Below are 11533 nucleotides of genomic sequence, written 5' to 3' on the forward strand. Positions count from 1 at the left end.
TCTCCCCTCCATCCTCTCTTCATGAGCTTTTGTATTGATGAAAAGAAGGACATAAAACAGTTGTGTAAAATCTTACCAAAATGATAGATGTCCTTCTCTTCTCTGTTGTAGTATTCCAATCCTAGATTACTATTCTGCAGACTATTACAATCCTAACCAATAAGCAGAAGTCAGAATCAAACCCTATCCCTTGAATCTGTAAGGTAAAGACCATAACCATTACCTCACACCTCCTCCTTATACTGAGCAAATGACTCAGTATGTTAAGGAAACTCCTATTATGGTAGGAAGCCATCTACACTTAGTTATCTGCAATGCTGACATTGAAGCCTGTCAAGAAAAGAGACCACCTCTTTTTTCACTTAGTTACTTTAAGTCAAGGTAAATGGACTGGCCCAAAAGTCCTTTTCCAGTCACAACCAGGGCATCAAAGAAGTGGTAAATTATGTTTATATGTGATAGCTTTTAAATTCTTGCCAGGGAAATCTGGTCAAACTAAATAAGGTGTAGCTCCAAAAGGAAATCAACTAGGTGATAATCAAGTCAGAGGTCAGCACGTATGACTGAAATATCAAATCAAGTTAATGAACATTTTAAAGGAAGCAGGCAGTGGTAATCATCTGAACAAACCTTAGAACCCTCATAATTGAGAGGAAGTTACTTGCCAGAATCAGTGACTTGTTTTTTCAATACAGCATACTACCCATGCTAAACCAGTTTTTATACTCCTAGTTTGTTTCGTAGTGAAATCAATGAACCTCAAAAAATTCCTCAGATGGTAGTAAACAAGAAAAAAACTGCAGTTTCTTCCTATCTCATTAACACAGTGAAATAATCTGGTACAAGTGCTAGCACCACCATCAGGAACCTAACTCGGTTCCAGTGTAAATTTAAAACTGGAATGGTAAAACTCCTAAGAAGTGCATAACAGACACCTACTGGAACTTCTGTCAAAAGACAAGGGTGAAAGCTGTGAGGGTTCCTCTCTGACAAGCTGTGGTATGAACAGGGAAACCTAACAGGTATGTCTTCCTTTCCCTTTGTTAAAAGATTTATATTTAGAGCCATTGGCAAAGAAAATAATTCACAAATCCAAAGATACAACTGGTAAGGCAATCAAGAAAAGTTGGCTTTATTCACAGATGATGTTATTTTGTAGTTAATAAACCCAGAAAAAAATATTTTGGAAACATTTTGACAAAGTTCAAGGTCTTTTTGGGGTATAAAATAAAGGTACTTACGTATTATCGCAACCACATTTTTGCGGTAATGCTAGTTGCTTCTGTTTAGGTGAAGAAATTGTAATAAACTTTTATAAAGTTTAAGAACATGTTTTCTGTAATGTTTTTAAGTTTTAGGAATGTTTGCCATTCAAACCGCTGAGAAAATAAGTGTTGAAAATAGGTTTCCCGTTTTATCGCTAGCAACTCTCGTCAGTTAAGCATGTCCCATACTACTTCATATGCATTCCTTTTCTCGTGCCATCAAATGTTGTCAAAGCAATCCACAAGAAAAGCATTACAACACCAACTAAGCAATCCATATCTCTAGAGCCGTAATACATACTAAAATCAATGCAATTAAAACAGGCGGTGCACTAAAACAGAAGCATCAGTACATAAAAGCAAAGCAGTACTGTCTACTTATAACAAGGTTTACTAAGTATGAGTTACCAGATTTTTGCGATCGTAAGGTTGCTTCCGATAGTGAAATGGGTAGAAATGTGTCCGTAAGATTTTTAAAATGGGACACGATGTGTTTTCTTTGACAAGGAAGGGTCTTTTATGCAGGGTTATGAATACAAATTAGAGAAATAGTCAACTGTCTATGCATGATGCACTTCTGGCGGCAGCATGTCATTGCATCTTCCCAGTTACTGAGATCACTTCATGATTACACATAGTAAGAGCACTTTTCCCAAAACATCTCATTGCGGACAATGCTCTCTTCTTCCTGTACTTTGTGGCTGTTAGCAACCGTTTTTTTTTTTTTTTAAATTTTGACAAGAAGATGTCTTTACAAATAGTACCCCCCCCCTCCAAAAAAAAAAGTGACCAAAACCATCATGACAGGGTCTGCCTTTGCCTTCTCTGAAGGCTGCTTCCTTCCACACTGTCAAAATAATCCGTTCGTCAGAACAGCAGGCATTGTAATTCAAAGCGTGTGTGTAAGGCACTCTGAAAACACGAAGCGGGTTTCCTCAAATGTTTGTCTTCCCCTTCACACAGACCCTGTAACTGAAAGCTAGTCCACAACAAATAAAACAGACCCTAAATACCACCTTACAGTGGTTTGCGGCCTCGTTTGTACAGAAGTATTGTAAATTCGCAACCGCGAAAATGTGGTTGCGATAATACGTAAGTACCAAAATAAATTAAGATAAAATAAAGGCTATAATGGTAAAGTATGTATTCACGAATCTACTTTAAAACAGAGAATTATCATAATGTCAACCTGCAGAACAGCAAGAAGAAAACCACAAATCTTTACATTACCATACGCTCAAATTATCATAAGTTTTCACTGCATAAGTAAACACTTGTTCAAAAAGAAATAAAAAACAAACCAAAGCAAATACCCACCCAAGTGGGGGGCTGCACCCCCACACCCCCTAACTAAATATACCAACTCTGAGATCGCACTACAGTGGAGAAAAAGGGAAAATTCACTATCTTGGCCAACTGCCTCTTTTCGCAGTGAAAACATACGATGATGTGAACGTTCGGTAATACAAAGTTTTGTGTTTTTCGTCTCCCTGTTCTGCACGTCGACGTTATGGCAATTCACTGTTTTAAAGGGGATATGCATTCACACATGAACTGACAACATGAAGTGTTTGAGTGCATGGGATTCTATTATGACTGCTCAGGGTATTTGGGAAGAGACTAAACAAAAGATAATACAAACAATGAGAAGCAGGAAGCTCTTAAAGGACCACTACGGGCAAATGATGAAGAAAACATATATTTTTTATCTTGCCATGATTTACTACACCTCCCAAAGCTGCCTGCAGCAAAATAAGAACTCATTCCTAATTTTATTTTGTTTTTACTCTTTTCTGTCCTCATGGGGGCAGACATCGGGGTTCCTCTGGAAAGCTAAATCTGTCCCATAATGCACAGACTGAGAACAAATAGTCCTACCATTTGTTGTCAGACTAGACTTCCATTCACTTAGAATGGAACACCTGGAAAATAACTGCCAAGTTTGTGAGTCTGCAGCTCATGTGTCATTGACTGGTATGCACTGAGTTTTACAAATGTTGTTCCTACTGATGTACTACACATTCTCTGAAAGAAACTTGCAAAAGTGTCAACAAATTACTGAGATAAAAAAGACTATTCACAAGGAGCAGTTTTGCAAGTTTCAGTTCCTGGCCAGGTTACTCCTCCCATCTCCCCTCCTTCAGTGGGCTACAGTCTCACATTTCCAGCTTTACTAGATTCAACTATTTAGTCAGCTCTGCATAACAATAGACATAAAAAAAAAAAATCACAGCCAGGTGTGCCACTAAATCTGTTCCCTTGTATGTCTCTTCACTTCTGAATAGCATTTCCCAGGAATAAAAAAAGCAAACGCATCAGTCCAGAGTTTAGGCCAGTCTATCCATTTAAAATGTGCACAGTAAAATATTCAACTTATAATACATTTTGGCTGCTGACATGGTTATCTTTACATAGTTATTCTCTTATAGTATAACCTGAACGTATGGTATTTAATGATAAATTTTACAGTTCTCAGTTTCTTAACAATGACCTCCCAAGCCTCTGATGTGACCTAGTACTTTTTCTTACTATTGCTTTATCCAGTTTGTCTTGGTTGTATACCTGTAGCATGTCTCTCATCCTCTCAGCAACAGACTCCTGGAGAAAACTTCCAAAGCAGATACTTGTATTGAAAGAGTAGCAGCAGCTGTAGAAGTGAAACTACACTCCAAAACAATGCACTCAAACATAGTACTGACAAATGCAGGGGAATGTATATGTCTGAATTAAGCAGTGATGAAATTGCTAGGGACTTCACTGAGCACAATTTTACTCAATCTCTCCATTTCATCATCAATAACATTCGCACCACACTTACAAATGCACACCTCCACCTTCCACAAACACAGCTACCCACACCCATACAACATACCAGTCAAATATAAGGCTTGTCCCACCTCTCTGCAAAACACTGCTGTAATGGCTTTGGCAAACAAAAGAAAATGATTGATGGGTGTTGGTTCAAGATTCCCATCCATATCTCTCAACAGTACAGATTTTTGCAGAAAGTCCAGATTTTTTGTCTGGTTTTCATAAAATTGCAGTTTTCTGTCAAATCACTGGCAAATCATTGAACACTGAAGTCAGAAAGTTGACAGACATTTGATTTTCAGACTTCATATCCTTAAGAAAAATCACTCTAATGCAAAATCTGTTTATCAACTTTCTAAGTTTGCAAGTGCAATATTTACAAATTGTCCCATTTTGGGGCCTTTGTCCCCTATTATTTATGGCCTTGTCCAGATTTTTTGTTCTATAATGTTGAGAGTTATGCTACCATCCCTTCCTACTGGAGCCAGTCCACTGCACTTGCACAAGTGTCCCCCTCAGCAGGGCAGCAAGCAGGTATCAGTGCAGATTTGCTTTATAGTTCTTTTACACCCCCCCCACACACACACACACAGTAAATCTTGTTGTCCATGTTATTTATTCTTTTCCTTGGTTTCGTTTCTCTTACTTGTAATGTTACTTTTACTCATTTTTTCTCCTGCCTCCCACATCTACCCTAATTATTACTTCTAACAAATACTTTTTCTCACTCTTTCTTCTCTTCCCCTCCTCCTCTTTATCCACTATTTGAACTTTTCCACTCTGAAATTTGCTTTATGGCTAAATAATGAACTGTCACCCTTATAATGTTAGCACATTTCAGTGCTACATAATATTGTATTTAGTCTAATAATAGGTTCATAGGTAGTTACTAGGCTATCGGCCTAAGGGCCTAAGTAAGCCTAGCCAACAAGTTTCCCTGGCTTATGCCACCCAAGAAAGTTACTTTCCTGTGCCACTGTCGAGCAGAGCCAGAGAAGTGATTCCCAGGCAGGGTTGCCAGATGTCCCTATTTGGGCAGGACTGTCCCGAGATCAGCAGCCTGATCCCAAGTCCCGCCTTGCCGGTTTAAATGCCGGGCAGCCTCCGCTTTGTTTTTTTTTTTTTTTGATTGACCCGTATACCGGCATACGGGCCAATCAAAAATCGCTAAACACAGAGCTTCTTGTGTTTAATGAGGAAGTTTCACATTAAACGAAGCTCCATGTTTAGCGTTTTTGATTGGCCCGTATGCTGATATATGGGCCAATCAAAACATCATAAAACAGAGCTACTTCTGTTTAATGCAGAACATCGCAGTTATGCATTAAACAGAAGTAGCTCTGTTTTGCGATGTTTTGATTGGCCTGTATACCGGCATACAGGCCAATCAAAACATTGCAAAACAGAGCTACTTCTGTTTAATGCGAAACATCGCAGTTCTGCATTAAAAAGAAGTAGCTCCGAGTAGTGCGACCTTGGAGTTGGTATATTTAATTACGGGGGGTGTGGGGGGCTCCCACATGGGGGTGCAGGGGGGCTTGCCCCCCTGCATAAACGTAGTAAAAACTTTGTGGAATGTTATTTCTAGTTGCTTTATAGTTTTCAATGATTTGAGATTCGATGATATGAGTTTTCGACGAAATGAGTTTTCGACGATTTGGTCTCGATGATTTGAATTTCGAAGAAATTAAATTTCAATGATATGAAGTGGAACCGGTAGCTCACGGGTACAGAGTTTTTACCAAAGGGGATGACAATGCACTTATGGCATCAAGCTTGAGGCCATGGCTCTAACACCAGGCATCTGTCTCAGTGAGGCCCTTCTGTAGGATGTCCACATAATTTGGGGAATCGACTATGGCTCCTAGTTTGCAGTCATCTGCGAACTTCGTTAGACAGAGGCCTTCTGTGTTAGCTTGTACTTCAGAGAAGTAGATACCAAACAGGAGAGGTCCCAGGACTGAACCCTGTGGTACTCCACTTGTCATTGGTTTGATGTCAGATTTGGACTCTGCAACTTTTACAGTGTGGGTTCTGTCAGGGAGTCAGTTGGCAACTCATCTTGTGACATAGGGATTTATACCTAGTTTAGCTATAATTCCAGAATGGGGAGGTGGTGTAAAAAGCCTTGGCGAGGTCAAGATAGGCTGTGTGAACCACCTTAGCCTCATCGACTGCCTCAGAGAAGTCGATTAGGTTCAGGATGCATAATCTGCCTTTCACAAACCCGAACTGGGTGGGGTCCAGAGTTTGGAGGTTACCAATGTCTGTTTATGAGTTCCATGATGATACGTTCCATGGCCTTGCAGACCAAGCTCATCAGGCTAATAGGACGATAGAGTTCCTGGGATCAGTGGTGACTCCCTCTTTGTGGAGTGGGATAACTGTTGCTATGCACCATTCAGTGGGCACAAAGCCTGATGTGAGGCTATGATTGAACATGGTGCTTAGGTGGGGAGCCAGTTCATTCTGAAGTTCATGTAAAATGCAGCCTGGGATGTTGTCCAGTCCCATGGAAGCTGTGTTTTTGGCTTTAGAGAGTGCAGCTTTTACCTGTGTAGTTTTGATTACAGGGACTCTGCATTCTTCCTGTATAGATATGGGCCCTTTAGGGTGTGAGAAGGTGGTAAAGATAGCACTGAACCTATCTGCCAGAATGTTGGCAATATCAGTTGGTTCTGTAATTTTCATGCCGTTGTGCTGTAACTCAGAGCAGATCTGGGTGCTGCCATTGAGATTCTTGACATAGCTATAGAATGCTTTGTGGTGGTCCTTAGAATCAGTGGCGATTTTATTTTCATAGCTAGCTTTGGAGGCTCTTATAAGGAATCTCAGCTTCTTACTGAGGCTGACCAGGGAGCTCCATCACTCATGGGATTTTACTCTCTTTTGCAACAGTTTCTTCCTTCTGTTGTACAGTTTGTTTATGGCAGGGACCACCAGATTGGCTTCCTTATTTTGGAGGATAGCTTCTTGGTTCTGTTTGGGATAGCACGATCCATGTACTCATGTAAGTGCTTATAGAGTGCATTTGTGTAGGATTCAGCAGTTCTAACTGTATTGTCCATCTGCATGGGTGTCATGAAGTTCGCCACTTCTGTCTTAAGAAGCATGAAGTTGGCTATGGAGAAATTTTTTACCGCGGTTTCCTTAACGGGGGTGGGGGCGGGATGTGGATATCTAGGGTGATTAGCTTATGGTTGGATCTGACCAACAAGGAATTGACTTCGGGTGTGGAACACCGGTCATTTATGATGGTAATGACTAGGTCTAGGATATTGTTGCCCTTGGTGGGGGTGTGGATAAGTTGATCCAGGGCACTGGAGTTTATGAATTCCAGAAAGCATTGAGCGAAGGAGTTGATACATGAGTAGTTTTCCCAGTTAATAGTAGGGTAGTTGAAATCGCACATTATCAGGGTGTCTGAACCTTAACATTTTCCAGTATATCAAGAAAAGAGAAGTGGGAATGCTGGGGCATGATGGGGAATCTGTAGCAAGCTACAATTTGGATTGCAGTTTTGCCCAGAGTTAGTTGCACTTGGATAACCTCAGATGCATTATGCTGAGCATCTAGCCTGGAGGTGTGGATATCCATAATGAATATGGGCACACCTCCGCCTTTGATGTTCCGGTCTAGGTTACGTGGCTGAAAAGTGTGGTATGAGTTATAGCCTGGTAGTGCAGGGGTGCTATTTGGAGCCTTGAACCAGGTCTCAGTCACTGCACAGGTATCGATGTTCTCCATTTTAAGGAGTGCCTTGAGTGAGTGCATTTTGAGATTTAGACTTATAGCACTGAGTAGCATTACCCTCAGGTTTTGCTTGCCTGTTCCTGTTACATTTGAAATTTGTCTAAAAAAGGCACTATAGGGGCAGCAAGAGCCTTAGCCAGTATCCGGAATCCCATGGGCGACAAGTGCAGGCCATCTATGGCATAGCATCATGGTCTGTCGACCATGTCGTCCCAGGCAGACAGATACTGGATCCGCTTAGAATGACACCAGAAGCTTAGCCAATTGTTGAAGTCAATCATTTTGTCCTTGTACTGCGGTATCATTCTGGGCGATGGCAGAATGCTACTCAGGGCTATTGTCATACCTCCATGGACTACAAGATCAGAGAGCTCTTCCATGTCTCTTTTCATGTAGTCCAGGGAGGCATGTCTCACGTCATTCACACCAACATGGATAATGACAGAGTCATATTTGTACTTGTTGTGGAGTGACCTGAGTGCATGGGTTATGTGGCAGATCCTGGCACCCGACAGGCAGCTGACAGTAACCTTCTCCTAGTTTAGCCTGGTAAGTGGGATATCAGTGTGCCTGACTATAGATTCACCTATGACTAGTGGGTTGGGTGCGTTGTTTTGCCTAATATAATATATATGTTATATATATATATATATATATATATATATATATATATATATATATATATGTTTGTCCATAATATCTGAATAAGTGAGTGGGATTTTCATGACAACATCAAGGAAACATTTTCCTTCCTTCTGTGTTTTTCTTTTCTTAAGTTTTGGATTTTTCTTGGTATATTGATTGATTTTCTTAGTATATTTTATTTTTTATTTATTTTCCATTTGTTTACCATGTTAGTCCTACTGGACACAAGATGACCAAAAGCTCCAGGTACATAGTAAACAATTCTAAAAAAATAATAAAAATAAATTGTACAAACAGCATAGAAAATATAAAAGGAGTAAAATCAGAGTTTTACAATTGATGCAGCATACACAGTGGTTAGAATACTGAGACACAATTAAACAAGTTAATATACAACAAATATACAACTGCATGAACATAAATTCAAAAAGAAGTTTCCATAGACAAATAGGGTCATAAACTAGAAAACATAACTATATTGACATGATTTATATTGCATTTATCTTGTTTTAATGATGGTATGTGTGTATTATTGTACGTGTCATATGTGCACAAATATTTGTATTAATCTATGTATTTACAGTATATTGACAAAGTACTGGGTCACATTAGAGGCTTGGGAGGGCATTGTTAAGAAACTGAGAACTGTTGTAGAGCTTGGCATTGAATACCATAAGTTCAGGTTATGCTATCAGGGAATAACTATATAAAGATAACCATGTCAGCAGCAAGAATGCATTATAAACTAAATGTTTTACTGTGCACATTAAGAAATGGATAGATTAGCCCAAACTCTGGACTGATGTGTGTGCTTTTTTTTTTTTTTATTCCTGGGGAAATGCTATTCAGAAGTGAAGAGACATATAAGGGAACAGTTTTAGTGGCACACCAGGGTGTGATTTTTTATGTCTATTGTCATGCAAATAGCTGAATCTAGTAAAGCTGGAAATGTGAGACTGTAGCCCACTGAAGGAGGGGAGATGGGAGGAGTAACTTGGCCAGGAACTGAAACTTGCAAAACTGCAAAACTGCTCCTTGTGAAAAGTCTTTTTTACATCAGTAGGAACAACATTTGTAAAACTCAGCACATACCAGTCAATGACACATGAGCTGCAGACTCTCAAACTTGGCATTTTTTTCAGGTGGTCCATTCTAAGTGAATGGAAGTCTAGTCTGACAACAAATTGTAGGGCTATTTGTTCTCACAGTCAGTACATTGAGAGAGATTTAGCTTTCCAAAGGAATCACAATGTCATGAGGGCAGACAAGAGTAAAAAAAAAATAAAATTAGGAAAGAGCACTTATTTTGCTGCAGGCAGCTTTAGGAAGTGCAGTAAATCATGGCAAGATAAAAAATATATGCTTTTTCATTGTTTGCCCGTAGTGGTCCTTTAACTACGGATATACACAGTAAAATACAAGAGGTGAAAATGTTTTTAGTCCTATTAGTTTTATATATAGTTCAGGTGCACTTTTATCAACCAGAGAATTGGGGGGGGGGGGGGGGATGAATAAAGAAGTGAAGGACTATATTTGGGAGGGAAAGAGGGCAAGAATAAAGTGAGATAAGTCGATTCACTCCATACAATAAGTTGGTGTAGGATTAACTGATTTGAAGGAGAACTTTAGAGCTATGCAATTAAGGCTCATATACATAACATCAGTAGTGTATCTAGGGCGGGGCGAGAGGGGGAACTGTCCTGGGGTCAAAGTGCGGGGGGGGGTGAGGAATCAGCCAATCCCAATTGTTCTTTAATGCACACCAGCTTCTAAAAGCCAGTACTCCATTTGCGTTCAAACCTTAGCACTGTAGCACTTCCTTTGGTGTCTGAACTGCAGCAAGCAGTTTACTACAGTTCAGATGTAAAAAAAAATACATATATATTTAGTTAATTAGTATCCAAAACCTCCCAAATAAATGTATGTTTGACAAATGTTGCTGGACATGAATCTATGTTGGTGGTTGTACTGTATAAACAATCGGCCTTTCCCTCAGGATTCTATCCCTGGATTTTCTTACCACTTCTGTGAAGATAACAGACCTGTATTTCCTTAGATTTTTCCTAATTTCCACCCCTCTATAAAGGTAGCAGGATTGCTGCATTGCAGATCTAAAATACTTCCGTGGTGGTCAGTGATCTGCAGACAACCTTGACTAGATGATCTACTAGCACAATGACCAGATGATTACAGATGCTGGGAAGAAGCCCATCTGGTCCCTGTGATTTATTACCCTTAAAGAAAGCAGCCCCACTTTCAACCTCATCCCTCGCTATCTTACTGTCCGTCTGTCCATTGCTGTTCTCACTATGCCCTAGCCAGATGGATACCCCTTCCCTGCTTTAACCTGTAAAGACTAAAGCAAAATATTGATTCAGTAGCTCTGCTTTTTCCTACTCTTGTATGATATTCCTATCGTCTTTACTCATTCAATAGAAGTCTGGCCCTCCTTCCCTTCTTTCTGATATATATAACTAAATATATTTTTGTTCCCATTCTTGAACCCTTCTGCCACATACAGTATTAAAAAATGGTGTACAGATCCTTATAAGCATAAAACATTGTCAAAATTTATTTATTTTTATTTATTTTACATTTGTTAACTGGGACAGTCTAACTGGATTTATGTCCATTTTCAGTAGAGTCCCAGTGAGATAAGCTCCATGAGATTACTAGACTACTAACATACAGGTACTAGTTGTTATACAGTTAATCACTACAAATTTTAAACAGTTCAGGAATCTTCACAGTTTATACAAAAAACATGTCTCAAGCATTAGATAAGATATTTTAGACTTTATGTACAAGACTTCATTAGTAACTAGAAAGTAATTGTTAAACAAATACATACTTCAAGTTTCAACAGTTCAGCAATGCTCACAGTTTAAACAATACTTGTTGCCTACCATTAGGTAGGATGCTTTAGAATTATATGCAGAAGAATGTAACTAGGTATTTTAAATTGTCTCTATTAGGATAAGATATGTTTTTGGCACGGATAGGCCTTGATCTAAAAAGACACAGATAGAGCAGGAATTAGGTCTTAAGAGAGGGTATTT

General features: G+C 39.4%; 1 protein-coding gene across 3 annotated transcripts in view; it reads right to left on the reverse strand.

Moving 5' to 3' along the window:
- DIP2B (disco interacting protein 2 homolog B) overlaps window positions 1-11533 on the reverse strand; it is a 2678679-nt gene that overhangs the window by 215441 nt on the left and 2451705 nt on the right. The window lies entirely within an intron of this gene.

This window comes from Protopterus annectens, chromosome 9.part0 (genome assembly GCF_019279795.1).
Source record: "Protopterus annectens isolate FY-2018-M chromosome 9.part0, PAN1.0, whole genome shotgun sequence".
Taxonomy (NCBI): Eukaryota; Metazoa; Chordata; order Ceratodontiformes; family Protopteridae; genus Protopterus; species Protopterus annectens.